Source organism: Apodemus sylvaticus, chromosome 10 (genome assembly GCF_947179515.1).
Source record: "Apodemus sylvaticus chromosome 10, mApoSyl1.1, whole genome shotgun sequence".
NCBI lineage: Eukaryota > Metazoa > Chordata > Mammalia > Rodentia > Muridae > Apodemus > Apodemus sylvaticus.
The window spans coordinates 70,018,977-70,034,593 of record NC_067481.1 but is presented as its reverse complement, the minus strand read 5'-3'; the positions used below and the strand labels follow the sequence as shown (position 1 = coordinate 70,034,593).

Below are 15,617 nucleotides of genomic sequence, written 5' to 3'. Positions count from 1 at the left end.
TGCCCCCAAAGGGGTTGAAATCCATATGTTACGAACTGCTGCTTTAGTGTCTCCTTCAGTGTTAAGAACCTTTTAATGCCGGGGATGGAACCGAAGCCAGTACACCACTACCAACACAGCCACACCCACAGCCCCAAAGCCGGCAGACCCCCCTTTACCAAAGTGTTGGTGGAACACACTTGGCCAGAAGGAAAAACAAAGCTATAACAAGTGCCCCACCCCCACCCCAAGGCTGACAAACAAGGTCTGAACACCTACTGCAAGTGGTACCCACACCCTGCTGGGCCCAGGGAGGCAAAGAACAGCTGCCCACACACCCACATATCGCTGGCTAGGATGGCCTTTTTTTTTTTTAACTCGAAAGGTCAGCATACACTGAGGATACACTGATGTGCTCTTAGCAAAAGGAGACAGTGTGGGTGAAGTACCAGGCAGGATCAGCAGACAGCTGGGCGCTTAGCCCTCCACCCAGCATGACCTCTGCTCACCTATTCTTGTCACCATGTGACTGCACCCGTCACCTGGCTGGAGCCAGCAACTGCCCATTAGCCTAATACCTTCCTGGGCAGAAAGGCTTCACATCTCTCTTACCCAGTCCCCAGCACAGGATGGCGGGTCATCCCAAAGGGAGGATCAGAGCTCACACATGGAGGAATGGAGGCTGGAGAGACCTTGAGGGCAAGCAGCTGCAGGTGACCCGGTTCCCAGCCCCACACCTTGAGGTCCACAGTGGACACAGAGTCAAAATTATAAGACAGTCTGGTCACTTTCTGTGTGACTTTTTCAATAGGTGGAAGCTACAGGGAAGCAGAGACCAAGCCTGCCTTTGTGCCAGGCTCCTTCAGAAAGCAGTTAAGTATAGAAGTCCAATTCACGCCTATTTCAAGGCCCAGAGCCTGAAGGGACTTACCCTACCTCCCAAGAGGCCACGTTTAAAGCACCCAGTCAGACCAGCCATTATGGCTGTGCACAATGGCAGGGTGTTAAACCCCACACTTCTAGAATCTCTGCTACCATCTCCCAAGACACCCAGACAAGGCTAGGTGGCATATTGGTGTGCAGGGGCTGACAAGCAAAGGGTTGATGGCAAACATGACCAGAGTAGACAGGGCAATGACCCCCCACAATGGTCTTGGGGGGGAGAGAAGAGGTGGGACAGGGCCAGGCTCCCTTTAGGCTCTGGGCCTTGAAATGGATGTGTATTAGACCTTAGTAGCACTTGCTACTTTCTGAAGAAGCCCTGGCACAAAGATGGGCTGGGCCTCTGCTTCCCTGAAGCTCCTACCTACTGACAAAGTCACACAGAAAGTGACCAAACTGTCCCATAACTTAGACTCTTGAGTCTCCATCTCCTCACAGCAACCTTCTCCTCTTCTGTCCACCAGGTCTCACATTCTGTCCATCTGTCCATCCCTTCCTCCGTCTCCCTACTTGCCACCCCAAGCCCAGTAGCAGAAGTTCCGCCTACTTCTATTCTTCCCGGTAATTAGACGTGTGCTTGGGTCAGGAGAGTGAACCCCCATCCCTGACCCACTTCCAGAAGAGAGAGCTGGGAGGGTCAGAAACACATTGAATTCACATTCAGCCCCTGACTGTCTGAATCTGCCTTGCCACAGCCGTGAGAAGGTGGGAACGGGTGCCATGAGGATGGGACATGAACCACAGAAGAGGGTCCCTGACCCCAGAGTCATGCTGATTTGCACAGCCACCAGCATTTATTTTTTTTTTCTTTTTTTTTTTTTTATTTGATATAATTTATTTACATTTCAAATGATTTCCCCTTTTCTAGCCCCCCCCCACTCCCCGAAAGTCCCGTAAGCCCCCTTCTCTTCCCCTGTCCTCCCTCCCACCCCTTCCCAATTCCCCGTTCTGGTTTTGCCAAATACTGTTTCACTGAGTCTTTCCAGAACCAGGGCCCACTCCTGCTTTCTTCTTGTATCTCATTTGATGTGTGGATTATGTTTTGGGTATTCCAGTTTTCTAGGTTAATAACCACTTATTAGTGAGTGCATACCATGATTCACCTTTTGAGTCTGGGTTACCTCACTTAGTATGATGTTCTCTAGCTCCATCCATTTGCCTAAGAATTTCATGAATTCATTGTTTCTAATGGCTGAATAGTACTCCATTGTGTAGATATACCACATTTTTTGTATCCACTCTTCTGTTGAGGGATACCTGGGTTCTTTCCAGCATCTGGCAATTATAAATAGGGCTGCTATGAACATAGTAGAGCATGTATCCTTATTACATGGTGGGGAATCCTCTGGGTATATGCCCAGGAGTGGTATAGCAGGATCTTCTGGAAGTGAGGTGCCCAGTTTTCGGAGGAACCGCCAGACTGCTTTCCAGAGTGGTTGTACCAATTTGCAACCCCACCAGCAGTGGAGGAGTGTTCCTCTTTCTCCGCACCCTCTCCAACACCTGCTGTCTCCTGAATTTTTAATCTTAGCCATTCTGACTGGTGTAAGATGAAATCTTAGGGTTGTTTTGATTTGCATTTCCCTAATGACTAATGAAGTGGAGCATTTTTTAAGATGCTTCTCCGCCATCCGAAGTTCTTCAGGTGAGAATTCTTTGTTTAACTCTGTACCCCATTTTTTAATAGGGTTGTTCGGTTTTCTGGAGTCTAACTTCTTGAGTTCTTTATATATATTGGATATTAGCCCTCTATCTGATGTAGGATTGGTGAAGATCTTTTCCCAATTTGTTGGTTGCCGATCTGTCCTCTTGATGCCACCAGCATTTATAAACTACTAAGTCTCAGGCATTGTTTTTTCACCTGACTGTCCCAAAAGCCCAGGGAAGAAGGCACGGGTGAAAGACAAGATTACCAAGCCCAGTTTGAGGACTTAAGCCTCACTAATGCTTCTGGTTTCTGGCTGTTCAGGGGACAGCTATGCCATACACACCTAGAGACAGCAAAGGGAAGTGACCAAGGGAATGGCCCCAGCATGTCACATTATGGTAGCAAAGGTCTATGTCCCCAGCAGAGACAGAGTTATGAGTTCTGGGTGTGGTCAGAACACAGGGAGAAAGAAAGTTCAGAACAGAAACTGCCTGCTCCCTCCTGTTTTATGACCTTGGACTCCTGTCCTCTTATGCAAGGGGAGAAAGCCTGAATGAGACTTACAGAAGCCGGTTGACTAGATAAAGATAAACGTGGGTGTTGTCCAATGGCCAAAGGACCGAAGTGACCCAAGCCTTAAGACTTAGAACAGGCCCAGGAGCAGAGATAGAGAGACGTCGAATGAGGAAGAAGGTTCCACCCAGGACCAGGAAAGGCCACACACTGGCACAGTCTTGTATATTACAATGCACCCTGGGGCCTCACCCGTACCAGGCCCAGCTCTGTCCACCTTGCCCCTAAGGGATGCTGGGCCAGTCACTCATCCATTCTGAGCCTCAGCTGCCCATCTGTGAAAGAGGAAGATGAAAACCTACCCAGGCTAAGGTGAACACAGTAAATGGGGCATCTGTGCATAGTGGTGAGGAGTTCTCATTTCAGATTTTATTTCCCAAACATGATTTACTCAACAAGAATCGCACTTCACAATGAAACATCCAATATGGCGGGCAGGTGGGATCCAGCACAGTCCGTGGCACACTGCAGGCATTCAGTGAAAGGGCAAGGCGCCCTCCAGCATACACAACTGACCTAAGACCCACCCCAACACACCATCCTTGGTTGGCTTTTATTTTTATTTTGCCTGCGTGTCATTGCTCGGGAGCTAACTACCATCCTTTGGAGACAGGGTCTCTCACTGGGACCCCCAGGTTCAATGATTTGGCTAGGCTGGGTGGCCAAGAAATGCCCAGGGATCTGCTGTCTCCTTCACAGCACTGGGAATACAGGTAGGAGCCATCATGCGCTCCTGTTTTTTCTTTTTGTTTGTTTGTTTTTTGTTGTTGTTGTTTGTGTGTGTGTGTGTCTGTGTGTATGGGGGGGGGGAGTGGTTCTAGGAATCAAATTCAGTCCCTTTTATGTTTTACTCTGCTTCTCCCCAGGCCCCTGCTATGTATGTATGTAAGTATGTATGTATGTATGTATGTATGTAGGTAGGTAGGTAGGTAGAATAGGTATATACGTATGTACTATGGTGTTGCGGCTGGAACCCACGTGCTGGGTAAGCGCTCTGTTGCTCAGTTATATCCCCATCTGTTCTTAGTTTTTTGAGATGGGATCGTACTCAACCTCGGACCTCCCTGTGCCTTCTGAGACCTGGGATATAGCCATATCCAGCCAAGGACAACTCCGGACTTGGTGCGCCTGCCTCTGTTCCTCTAATGCTGGATCCCAGGCATGTTCCGCCATGCTGGACTGGACTGGACATTTTTTAAGGTGCTTTTGAACAGTCTAGGATTACTACTCCCACCTTTCTGGCTTTAACAAGGCTGTCATCAGTCCCCAGCTCATCCTTACAGCCTGAGAGATTCCAGACTCATCAGTCTGTCCATGAACTTATTCAGGGAAGTTCACAAAGGTCTTGGGCTGATGACTGCTTACAGGACATGCCGGGTTCCAGCCAAGGCTGGGGACTGTGTCTCTGTAGCACAGCACACATCCCTCCTCCCCAGGTCTCTTCCCTCTCCTGTGCTCCACTACAGAGGGAGTCCCACTGCCCCCAAGACACCTGCTCCTCAGCACGTGCCTGACACCCGAGCTGGGATACAGGTGGATAACGATGCCACACAGGAGGAGTGCTCAGGAGGGTGAATTAAGGACGCGGATGGTGATGACTAGTTCGGTACCACCACGTACAGGTCCTGGCTGAACCTTGACACATCTCACCTCGCCCAGAGCTGATTGTGCTTACCCCTGCTTTCCAGCAAAGAGGCCAATCCTCCTGCCTAAACAACTGCAGGAGCAGACTCAGAGCAGTTAAGTCATCTGCCTGAGGACACACAGCTTGCTGTGGTACAACAAATAATCCAGCTCCCAGTGCCTAGGGAGGCAGGAGGTAGAATCCCACAAGGAAAGGTCAGGGCCCTGGCTTCCATCTCTGTTTGCCCTGACCTGCAGTCATCTCGGGCTGCAAGGAGCCGAGGAGATGGAGGTCCTACAAGAGTGAATTGGGCACTTGGCACAACGGTGCCTGCACTGCTCCCAGTGGCCTTTATGTCCCAGGTCCCAAGGGTAAGGAGCAAGCTGTCACTTTTCTCATGCTAGCCAGTAAGGTCTAGAACGTCAAGGCTTCCCTGGTGCTGACCACCAGGTCATGTTCCTGGCATTGCTCCACCCCCTGCCGGTCCACTACCTAGCTGCAGCAGGCCCTGGGCCTGGCACAACACTCAGGTGTTGCCTCGTGAACACAGGGATTTTTGCTTCCACACTTTCATTCATGTATATGTATATGCATATGTATATGTACTTGTATATGCATATGTATATATGCATATATATGCATATTTGTTGACAGAGGCCTGGCATTCAAGTGTGTTTCTTACAGTTGGATCTCCCATAGAAAAAAAGCAGCTGCGATAGTTGGATAGTAGATGTCTCCCAAAGCCCCACTTGTTACAAAGCTTGTTCCCAGGGTGCCCCGTTCTCCCTTCTGCATCATGGCTGAGTAGGTGGGTGACTCTGCTCTCCACCTCCACGCGTGCTCCTGCTGTGCTATGGTGTCTTACCACAGGACCAAGGCAATCACAAGTGACCATGGAGCAGTGCCAAAACCTCCAAGACTCCTTCAAGTGATCTCACGATGACAGTGGCCATTATCAATGCTGTCACCAACCAGCCTGTGTATCTGCAGGCCACGCTGAGAATCAGGAATCATGCTGAGAATCAGGAATCAAGCCCTCCCATGCAAAAGCAAGCCGGAGGCTATTTCCCTTATCCAGCGTGCAGGGCTTAACCCATTCAGTGAACCTCTATCAAGGTTTCTAAAGATTTCTGCACCAGCCCACATAGGCGCTGAATGAAAAGTGGGACCGCCAAATGCTTCATAATAGCAAAACTATCCTGAGTGGCCATCAAAAGGATATTGGTAGATAGACTAAGGTGCCGTCGATCTGTGGAACACTATATAGCAATCAAACCCGTGACGTTCACTGCTTTGTGAAGACAGAAAAATGCCCATCAAATAAAAAGCCAAGTGCACATTATGTGTGACAGGGCACATACCCTGAATATACACAACAATAGGGTGGAAGAATACATGCCACACCCTGCTGGCTGGCAAGCCTAGAGGAGGCCCAGTGGAGGGCTGCTGTCTTCTCAAGTTTTCCCTTAACTCTGCAGGGGAGATCTAGGCTCCATAAAATAGGTGGGGAGAAGAGGGGACAACTTTCACCTTAGGCAGGGCTCATCCATTTTTCTGTTTTTTGTCTTTGAGACACAGCCTGGCCTCTTATTTGCTATGTAGCCAAGGATGGCCTTAAACCCCTGACCCTTCGGTCTCCACAAGTGCAGGCACCCACAGAGGCCAAAAAGGGAAAGAGAAAATCCAGACTGCCGGGATGCACCCCAGGCCAGGGACAAGCACAAGGCCTGGGTGCCCACACCCAGCACTTGGCTCCCAGAGAGTCAAGTCCAGAGGGCAGGGACTAGCCCTCCAGGATCAAAGTAGGGCTTCAATCACAGTATCACTTCACAGTCCCAGTGCTCCTGTCACCAGCAGGCCTCAAAGGGTTGATTGGCAGCTTATCTACCACACCCACTGTCCTTCATGCTCACATTCCTCCCCTCAGCTACAGCCCAGAACTGACAAGAGGCATCACTGAGCTGGGGTGGCCCTGACCATCAGCTGAGAGGCCAACATCAGGACAAGAGGGAGGGCACCCAGACTAGCCTGTCTCTCAGCGCCCAAATGCCACGGCTATCTTACGCAACCCTGTAACTCCCCTCTCAGAGGAAGATGGCAGGTTTTGAGAATTCTTCTTATACCAAATATGGTGGGGAAAGAGAACTTTACAGAGTCAAGTTCTTTACAGTGGCTCTGTGAACCACACAGGAGCCATAGAGCTGTCTGGAAATCCAAACTGGAGTCACAGTGGCTACACAGAAGGGCCAGAAAGAGACATAGGCAAATCAGGAAGATTCTCAGATGCTCATCTCAAAGGGCAGCAAATGATCCCCAAAGGGGGCAATGAGTCCATACACTGTGGAGATGTCTCAGGGAATATAACACGGCAGTGAAAATGAACGGGGCAGCAGATACAGACGGGGGTGACTCTCTCATATGCAAGTCATGTTAGAATCGTGTAGTGTGATGTCTTGGGAACACACTGACAGCATCCAAAACAAAGTTACACATTGGTCAGGGGACACTCACATTCCTATTAAAGTTGAAAGAAACACAAGAGAAGGGCCGGGCGTGGTGGCGCACACCTGTAATTTCAGCACTTGGGAAGCAGAGGCAGGCGGATTTCTGAGTTCGAGGCCAGCCTGGTCTACAGAGTCAGTTCCAGGACAGCCAGGACCACACAGAGAAACCATGTCTCAAAAAAACAAAACAAAACAAAACAAAAAAAATTTAAAAAAGGAAAAAAAAAAGAAAAGAAACACAGGTAACACTGGGGCGATAGCTCAGCCAGTAAAGTGCTTACCACATGACCACAAAAACCTACATTTGAGCCCAGAACACACATTTAAAGATGGTGGGGGCGGGTGAGGTGGATGAAGGGGATACTTGCTCCCTAAACTGACAAATGGAACTTGATATCAGGAACCCATACGATAGGAGAGAACCCATTCCTTTGTAAGTTGTTGTCCCCTGGCCTTCACACAGATACACAATAAATATAATAATAAGGCTGGAGAGATGGCTCAGAGGTTAAGAGCACTGACTGCTTTTCCAGAGGTTCTGAGTTCAATTCCCAACAACCACAATGGTGGTGCACAACCATCTATAATGGGATCTGGTGCCCTTTTCTGTTGTGTATGAAGACAGCTACAGGGTACTCATATACACAAAATAAATAAATAAATGAATACATCTTTAAAAAAATAAATGTAATAATAAATCTAAAAAGACAGAAGCCAAAACATAGTGGCTCACACCTGCAATTCCAGCATGAATGCAAGGCCAGCCTGGGAACACTGCCTGTAATGCAAGAGATGAGGAGGTGGACGAAGGCAAATCCCCAGAACTGACTGGTCAGCCAGTGGTAGCCTAACTGGTGAGTCCTAGGCCGGGAGGAGAGAGTCTGTCTCAAAAACAGTGACTGGCAGTGAGCTGAGGCTAGTCAGATGAAGGTCAGAGCTGAGGGAACTACAGGCCCCTGAATCAGGGCTCCCCCACCCTTCAAGACTAATCTCGGGGTCCAGTGACTGGGCCCCAGCGCCAGCACTCTCTCATCACATCCCCACTCGCCTGTCAAAGCCGAGAGCTTGGTGTGTCCACCCTTGGGCTTAGCAGATAAAGTGCCCCAGGGCTCAGGGAACAGCCTGGAGACAAGGTTAGTGAGGGAAGGTAGCCAGCCCTGCAGGGACAGCCATCAGAAAGGACGCAGTCAGTCCTCAGCAGTCACCCTTTCCAGTCTCCAGGGTGATCGTCCTGTGGAGGTCACGGGAGGAACACAGAGAACTAATTTCCTCCTACAGCTTGGTGGCTGCCTAGGTCTGTCTACGGCTGGGGACATTGACACCCCTCCTGGGGTCAAGGTAGACAGGGAGCAGAGGGGCAAGCCAGATATATCAACAGGGAGGCACAGAGAGGCCTGGCCCAGCTGGAGCCAGTGGGGACCACCCAATGAATGGACAAGGGGGCGGGTCCAATGGCTGGGTTTTCACCACTTGAAGAATTCATTTTGTTTGGATGTTTGAGACAGGGCTAGCCCTGAACTAGCTAAGACATTAGCAAAGAGTGATCAAGAACTTCTGGCCCTCTTGTCACTACCTTCTTAGTGCTGGGATTACAGGTGTACACTAACACAACTGATTTATGTGATACTGGGACTAGACCCCAAGTTCACTCCTGGTAGGTAACCACTCCACTAACTGCGCCATACCCTGCACCCAACATCTGGGACAGAGCAAAGGACAAATCATTCGGAGAGGGCTTGGCATAGAACACAGGCCAGGAAAGGGTTGGAGGTGAGTTATCCGGAAGCCTGGGAAGTTTGCTGCTGCCTGTGGCCAAACTGCTGAGTAACCTCAGCCAATATGCAGACAGACCTCCCACTATGCTGAGGGGTGACACTGCCATCCCTCGGAGCTGGATGAGGAAGCGAGGGCTGCAGCAGTAGGAGCTGTCAGTCACAGGGGTGGAGGCAGCACTAGCCTTACTGATACTCATCAGCTTGGCTGCAGCCCAGCCATCTAAATGTCCAGACTCCCAAAGACCCCTGGGATCTTTGGGGGTCTTGCCCAGCCCAGTTGACAGCTCCCCAACTAAGCACAACCTCACACCCTATCGGCTACATCCATTCAGCCCCTGAAAGGTCCAGGCCCTGCTCTGTGCCTTTCATCTTCCCAGGGCCCACCGTTAACATCACTTCCTTCTGGAAACCCCTCTTAATCAATCAGGATCCCCCAGATGACTTCACACCCTAGCCACATCCACGGTGGCTAGCCCTCCTTATTCACTGTCCCCTGGCTCCTGCTGCTGTCAGGAAGAGCTCCCAGCCAGGAGGAGTCCTGGCAGGCAAAAACAGGCTCTCACACACAGACACAGCCTGAACACCATCCAGCCGAATGCAGCTAAAACAGGCCCTCCTGTGATCCATCCTAGAACTCACTATTGTAGATGAGGCTGGCCTTGAACTCACAGAGATCAGCCTTCCTCTGTCTCCCGAGGGCAGGGAGAGTGCCTGCACCACTATACTCAGATCACAAGTCAATTTACTTTAGATCACGATAAATGAATGAACAAACGTGACAGAAAGTGAGAGGGGTGTGTGTTTTGCATAGGAAGAGCAGGGAAGGCCCCCTCAGAGGAGGTGACATTTGAGCCGAGACTTGACAGATAAGGAAAAAGCAGCCACGGGAAGGGCTAGAAACTGGCCCGGGCATTGGGATGGCAGCTGTGAGGGCTCAGCATGAGAACAAGCTGGGCACACGCACACTCACAGCTGGGTAAGAGCAGGTAGCAGGGCCTGCCAATCACAGTGGGCACAGAAGGGAGCCTGTACCCAGTGGAGGGAGGCAGACAAACAGCCTCTCAGAGCACCTCCATACTCAAACCATGTTGGTCTGACCCAGCCGGGACATCCGGGCCAGAGACACAGCACTGGGGGTGAAGGAATGAGTCAGACCCATGGCTTCCTGGGGCCCCAAGAGAGCTGCTATGGGCATCCAGGGACAGGCACCCACACCCAGCTACACTGTACCTGCACTCACAGGTCACCCATGTGGAGGGGACAACATGACCAGATATATAAACATACCGAATGCTTCCATCTGTTGCTCTCAAAGGATCAAGAATAAATGTGTCCACAGAGGACTAACACCCAAATATTTTCCCAGGACATAGTCATGACGACGGTCTAAGCCAGTAGAAAAAGAACAGGGCCGTCAGGACTCGGGGTATACCTTAGTTGGTACAATGCTTGCCTAGCAAGAAAGAAGCTCTGGGTTCAACCCCCACCACCATATAAGCCAGGCACAGTAGTGCAAGCCTCTAATCACAGGACGCAAATGGATGCAGGAGGATCAGAAGTTCTGCTACGAAATGAATTCAAGGCCAGCCTGGGCTATGAAGACCCTATTACAAAACAAAACAAAATAACCTAGTTTAGAACTGGTGAGAGAGCTCGGGAGCGTAGAGGTGTTTGTCACGAAGCTTGACAACCTGAGTTCAAGCGCAGAAACCCATATGACAGAAAGAAAAGGACAACTCCTGAATGCTGTTCTCCATGACTTACACATGGACGTGGAAACCCTGCTCACCATCTAGTACAAATGAATACATATAAAACTAAAAAGGGACAGAGGGCCCAGCTAAAATATAAGACTACTATCAGGTCAGAAAGAATAAATGAGAGCCAAGCATGTGCAACAGCCCTGTAGTGCCCACAGGCACAGGCACAGGCACAGGCACAGGCACAGACACAGATACAGACACAGACACAGACAGGAGGACCAGGAATCCAAAAATCATCTAATCATCTTCAGCTGCAGGGTTATGGTCAGCCTGGACTAAGAAACTGTCTCAAAAAAAAAAAAATGAGCAAATGATTTCTGAATGTACAAACCACACGTTTAAAAAACTTTTCAGTGTAAAGTTACTAGAATTATCATTATGGGTTAGTTTCACAGGCCATTTGCTAGATACAAAGGGACACTGAGCCTGCTTAGCTAGTGTGAATATTCCACTCTCCTAACACAATGTGCTCCCTCAAGGACCAAAAAACAGTTCTGAGAGTCCCCGGACTGTCCACTCATGAGTGTGAATTCCCCTCTACCACACCCCTCATTGTTGGCAGCGTGAGTAAGTGCTGATCAAATCCCGCTCTGACTGACTGTGAAATCAAAATGATGCATCAGGAATCCACACGGTTCCCACACGGCCATTCACCAAGGGGGTGGGGGTGGCTGCTGGGGAGACTTTTGCTTCATCCACGAAAGTCCCTCCCTCCCCTTTACCAAAACAGTTCCTCACTGACAGCACCAAATTCCCACCCACTGCCGGGTACAAGATGAATACAGGCACAGTACAACCCACTTCCACACACATGATCTCACACAGAGGCACAGAAACTTCCCACAGTGCACGGCTGTTAAACACAGCCCAAAGCAGAAAAAAAAGGACCACTCCTAAATTATTCCCAAAAAACTCTCACCCTATCTATCCAGCTCGTGTGTATGTGTGTGTGTGTGTGTGTGCACTAATGCCCCTCAGGGTATGCAAAACAAGCTCACTAGGGATGGAGTAGGGTGCTTTGCAGCTAAAGGCCAGGTTGGAATCCTGACATGCAATTCACCAGCTGTGTGATCCCAATCTGCAAGTTGCTTGGTGTTGCTTTAAATGTTATCAAATACTTAATTAGCTCATTATTTGACCAGGCCAGACCCCAATAATTAGGACTGAATAGTTAAAAATTGAATAGACTTATTCAATCAGCTTCAGCACAATTACTAGTCGAGTTACCCCTAATCTATTTTTCTATCGCTAGACAGGCTAATTCCCAGCTGCACTCCCCAAGTACTTGTTTTGAGTTTTGGGTTATTTCTACTCCAACAGTCTGTCCTTAAGGGGCATTTCACTTGACTTGTGCTCCTGGGCCATCATGTCTAATGAAGACCTCCTGCTCTTTTCCTCCTCTTTCTCCTTTCCTCTCTGTTCCTACCTGTGATCCCAGAGGCACGCCTACCTCTTTTCGTCCTAATAATTATCTGTAGCCACTATAGCTTTAATTTTCAGAGCAAGATTAACACAACAAAGGTCGGTATACGTGAGAATTCTGGGAAATAGCCAGATCTTGGGGTTCAGATTTTTTTTGTATACAAACCCCTGAGTTTCCTCACTTGGGAGGTGAAAATATAAAGTAACATTCATAGTGAAAGGCTGGCTAGATGGCCAGTAAAGATGCTGGCCACTGAGTCTGAGGACCTGAGTTCAATTCCAGGAACCCACGGGTGGAAGCAATCAGGCCAGCTGTCCACAACCTTACAAGCAAACAATAAACAAACGTAATTTTTTTAAAAAAGGTAACAATCATGCTTAGAATGTCACAGTTGGATGAGCTTCATACTAAAAGCCTAGATCAGCATTTGGCTGCACGTTTTTTTATCCTCGCACTCAGGAGGCTAAAGCAATAGGGTCTCTATGAGTTCAAGACCAACCTGCTCTTAAAGCGAGTTTAGAGCAATCTTACACAGAGACCTTATCTCAAAACAAACAAGAAAAGTCTATTTGGAAATCGACCAATAAGCATGGGTGTGGTGATGATTTTCGTCAGTACAACGTCTGCACAATGCTACCCAAAATTTTGCTTGCTGGAGTCCGCAAGCCGGTCCCTAGCGCACTCCGCAGGGGGTGCGCATGCGCGCCTGACTGGCTCCTCTGGCCGGGAGTCTCCCTCAAACCTGGCGATGGCGACAATGCATTGTGCCAGGACTCCCGCCCCTAGGCCAACGCGCCCCGCGCAGGCCCCAGTCTCCTCCCGTCCGCCCATCCCTCCAGCGGCCCCGCTCACCCTAGGACGAGAGCTTCGGGGCCCGGGGCCAGACTCGCAGACTCTAAGCTCCGGTCCGCACCAGGAAATGCCAAGGCCATGCCACGCCTCTGGGAAAGTCCCCGGAGACCGACGGGCCGTCTGTCCAATGGCGCTGCACGCTGGGCGCCGGGGCGGGGTCTGCGATGTAAACAGCCGCAGTGGCTTTTCTGGGTGGAGCAATTGAGAGCTCAAACCTAGGGGGCCTCAGGGCAAGGTGAGGACCTCCCAGCTGGAGGGCACTAAGCTTGGGCGGCTAAGCAAGAGGTTCCCGGCTGCAGGACCTGCTGTCTCAGTACTTCAGAGACCCCACCCCCCCATCTACCCCACCTCCACCAGAAAGAATCATACACACGCATGTGTGTGTATGACGCGCGCGCGTGTGTGTGTGTGTGTGTGTGTGTGTGTGTGTGTGTGTGTGTGTGTGTGTGTGTGATTGACCCTGGCTCACGAAGTATAGTGGAAAGCATTTAGAAATCCACCTGACTTTGACCTCTGGGCTCCACAGATGTGAATACACATGATTTTGACAGTTGGAAAAGCCTTGACCTTGGAATAAAAGACAGCTCTTTAAACAGGGAGGACATTACGTTTTTAGGAGAAAGATTGAAATTTTTCCTGTCAGTGGAACTGTTGAAGACACTGACAGGTCTTCATCTTAAGGACTGGCAGTGAGATCTAGGGGACTATTTCACGTGTGCCCTCATTTTACATAGAGTATCTATCAACTGGGATGTGAGTAGGCACCTACTTAAGTATATGTCATCCCCAGGGACCCTCCATTCAGTGCCACATGTGGCCCAGTTATCTCAAAGGAGCTGGCACATTTTCAAAACAACATTCTAGGTCACATTATGAAAATACATGTGCATATACCTTAACCCTGATTGGAGGAAGACCAGGTATAGCAAGAGAGACTGCACAATCACCCTCAGAGCAGGCCGCAGGAGGAAGTGGGTCCTTGGTCCCTCCTTTCAACTCCCCCAAAGTCTGTGTCTCTCTGACTCTTTCCCCAAGCTTTCCAATTCACCTTTTCCTGGAATGTTCACTTCCTAATCTTCTTCCAACGCTTCACTCAATCCACTACCCAGGACTGAGATTTCCTTAAAAAGAAAAAGTCTCCAATAATTTCCGTTCTGATTACATACTGTTTCCACTGGTTTTGTAAGATATCTGACCTCAGAAAGTTGGGCATTTCATTCTCCTAAATGCCCACGATTTCTCAGTAGCATTTAATCCTGGCACTGGGGAGGCAGAGGCAAGAGGAACACTATGAATTTGAGGCCAACTAGATCTACACATTAAGTTCAAGGCCCGCCACAGCTACACAGTTAAGAGCATGCCTCAAAAAACCTATCATCAACCACCACCTCCAATAAACCATCACCACCACCATCACTGGCCCAGTGAGATGAAGCAGAGTTAGGTACAGGTGCTCGGTGACCAACCTGAGGACCTGAGTTCAATCCCTGGAACCCACAAGAAGGGAGGAAAAAACTGATTCCTGCAAATGGAAGATTCTCTTGAGGTGGTTGGGTGAGGGGGTCTTACCATTTAGCCAGAGCTGGTCTAGACCGCTATCCTCCCACCTGAGCCTCAAGTGAAATGTTAAGTTTTCATAATCACAGCCAGAACTTCCTTATCAGTTCCAGTCATCCATTCAAGGTCATTACCCTTCAGGTCCCTCTAAGGCTTGTTTTTACGCCCGAGACACTGTGCCATCTGAAATGCAGTGAACTTCAGCATTGCTCAAGGCCACAGAACCCAGGGCCTTGGTTCCCTGTCCTGTCTGCCTTTTATCCATAGTCAGGATGGGTCTTTCTCTCTCTCCTTCCCGGCCTCAAACTTGCTATGTAGATTGACTTTGAACTCCTAACTCTCCTCCCCCTACCTCCCACATGCTGGAATTACAGTCATGCTCCACCACTGCCAGTTTCTGTAGTACAGGAGATTGAACCCAAGGCTTCCAGCGTGTGTGCTAGGTGAACTAACTCTATTAAGCTTTACTCCCACCACCACCACCTTTCTCAGCTATAGAAGTTCTGACAAAAAAAATGAGGATAATTATATCTTCTCTCAAGTGTTTGTGAAGATGAATATGATAAAGACATAGACTCAGCACACAATAGGCATCTGAAAAATGACAGTGGTGTCAGGTGTGGGTTACACGAATTGATAGATTTCACTGTTGACCTCAACAGTGCTGTCTTCTCTGGTTCTATCCCCTAGGCTTGGGACATGGATCTGGTGAGAGGCAGGTGGCCCTAGTATGCCATTCTCTGTCACCTCATAGCCTGGAAGGGAGTTTCCAAGTTGGGAGATGGGTGACTCAAGTAGGTGGCAACCACTTACTCCTCTAGAGTGTCAACAAGCACCCTCAAAAAAGCCCCACCTGGGAGGAGGGCCACACTGCCTGTGTTTTGTTTTGCTTTGTGTTGAAGCAGACAGCCTCCCATCCTTTCTGCCACGCCCTCCTCTACCGCCTCTACCAGGGAGGCTCCAAAGGAGCCAAGTGC

The 15,617-nt window shown here is 49.5% G+C and overlaps 1 protein-coding gene across 6 annotated transcripts in view; it reads right to left on the bottom strand.

Moving 5' to 3' along the window:
- Tnip1 (TNFAIP3 interacting protein 1) overlaps nt 1–15,617 on the bottom strand; it is a 51,455-nt gene that overhangs the window by 31,618 nt on the left and 4,220 nt on the right. For 3 of the 6 annotated variants that reach the window (XM_052197814.1, XM_052197816.1, XM_052197817.1), the window contains exon 2: nt 13,084–13,242. The exons of 2 other annotated variants lie outside the window; for them this stretch is intronic. The gene's annotated coding sequence lies outside the window, so the exon portion shown is untranslated. Of the gene's footprint in view, nt 1–13,083; nt 13,243–15,617 lie in introns of those variants that run through there. One more of the 6 variants, XM_052197819.1, reaches the window with a different exon arrangement.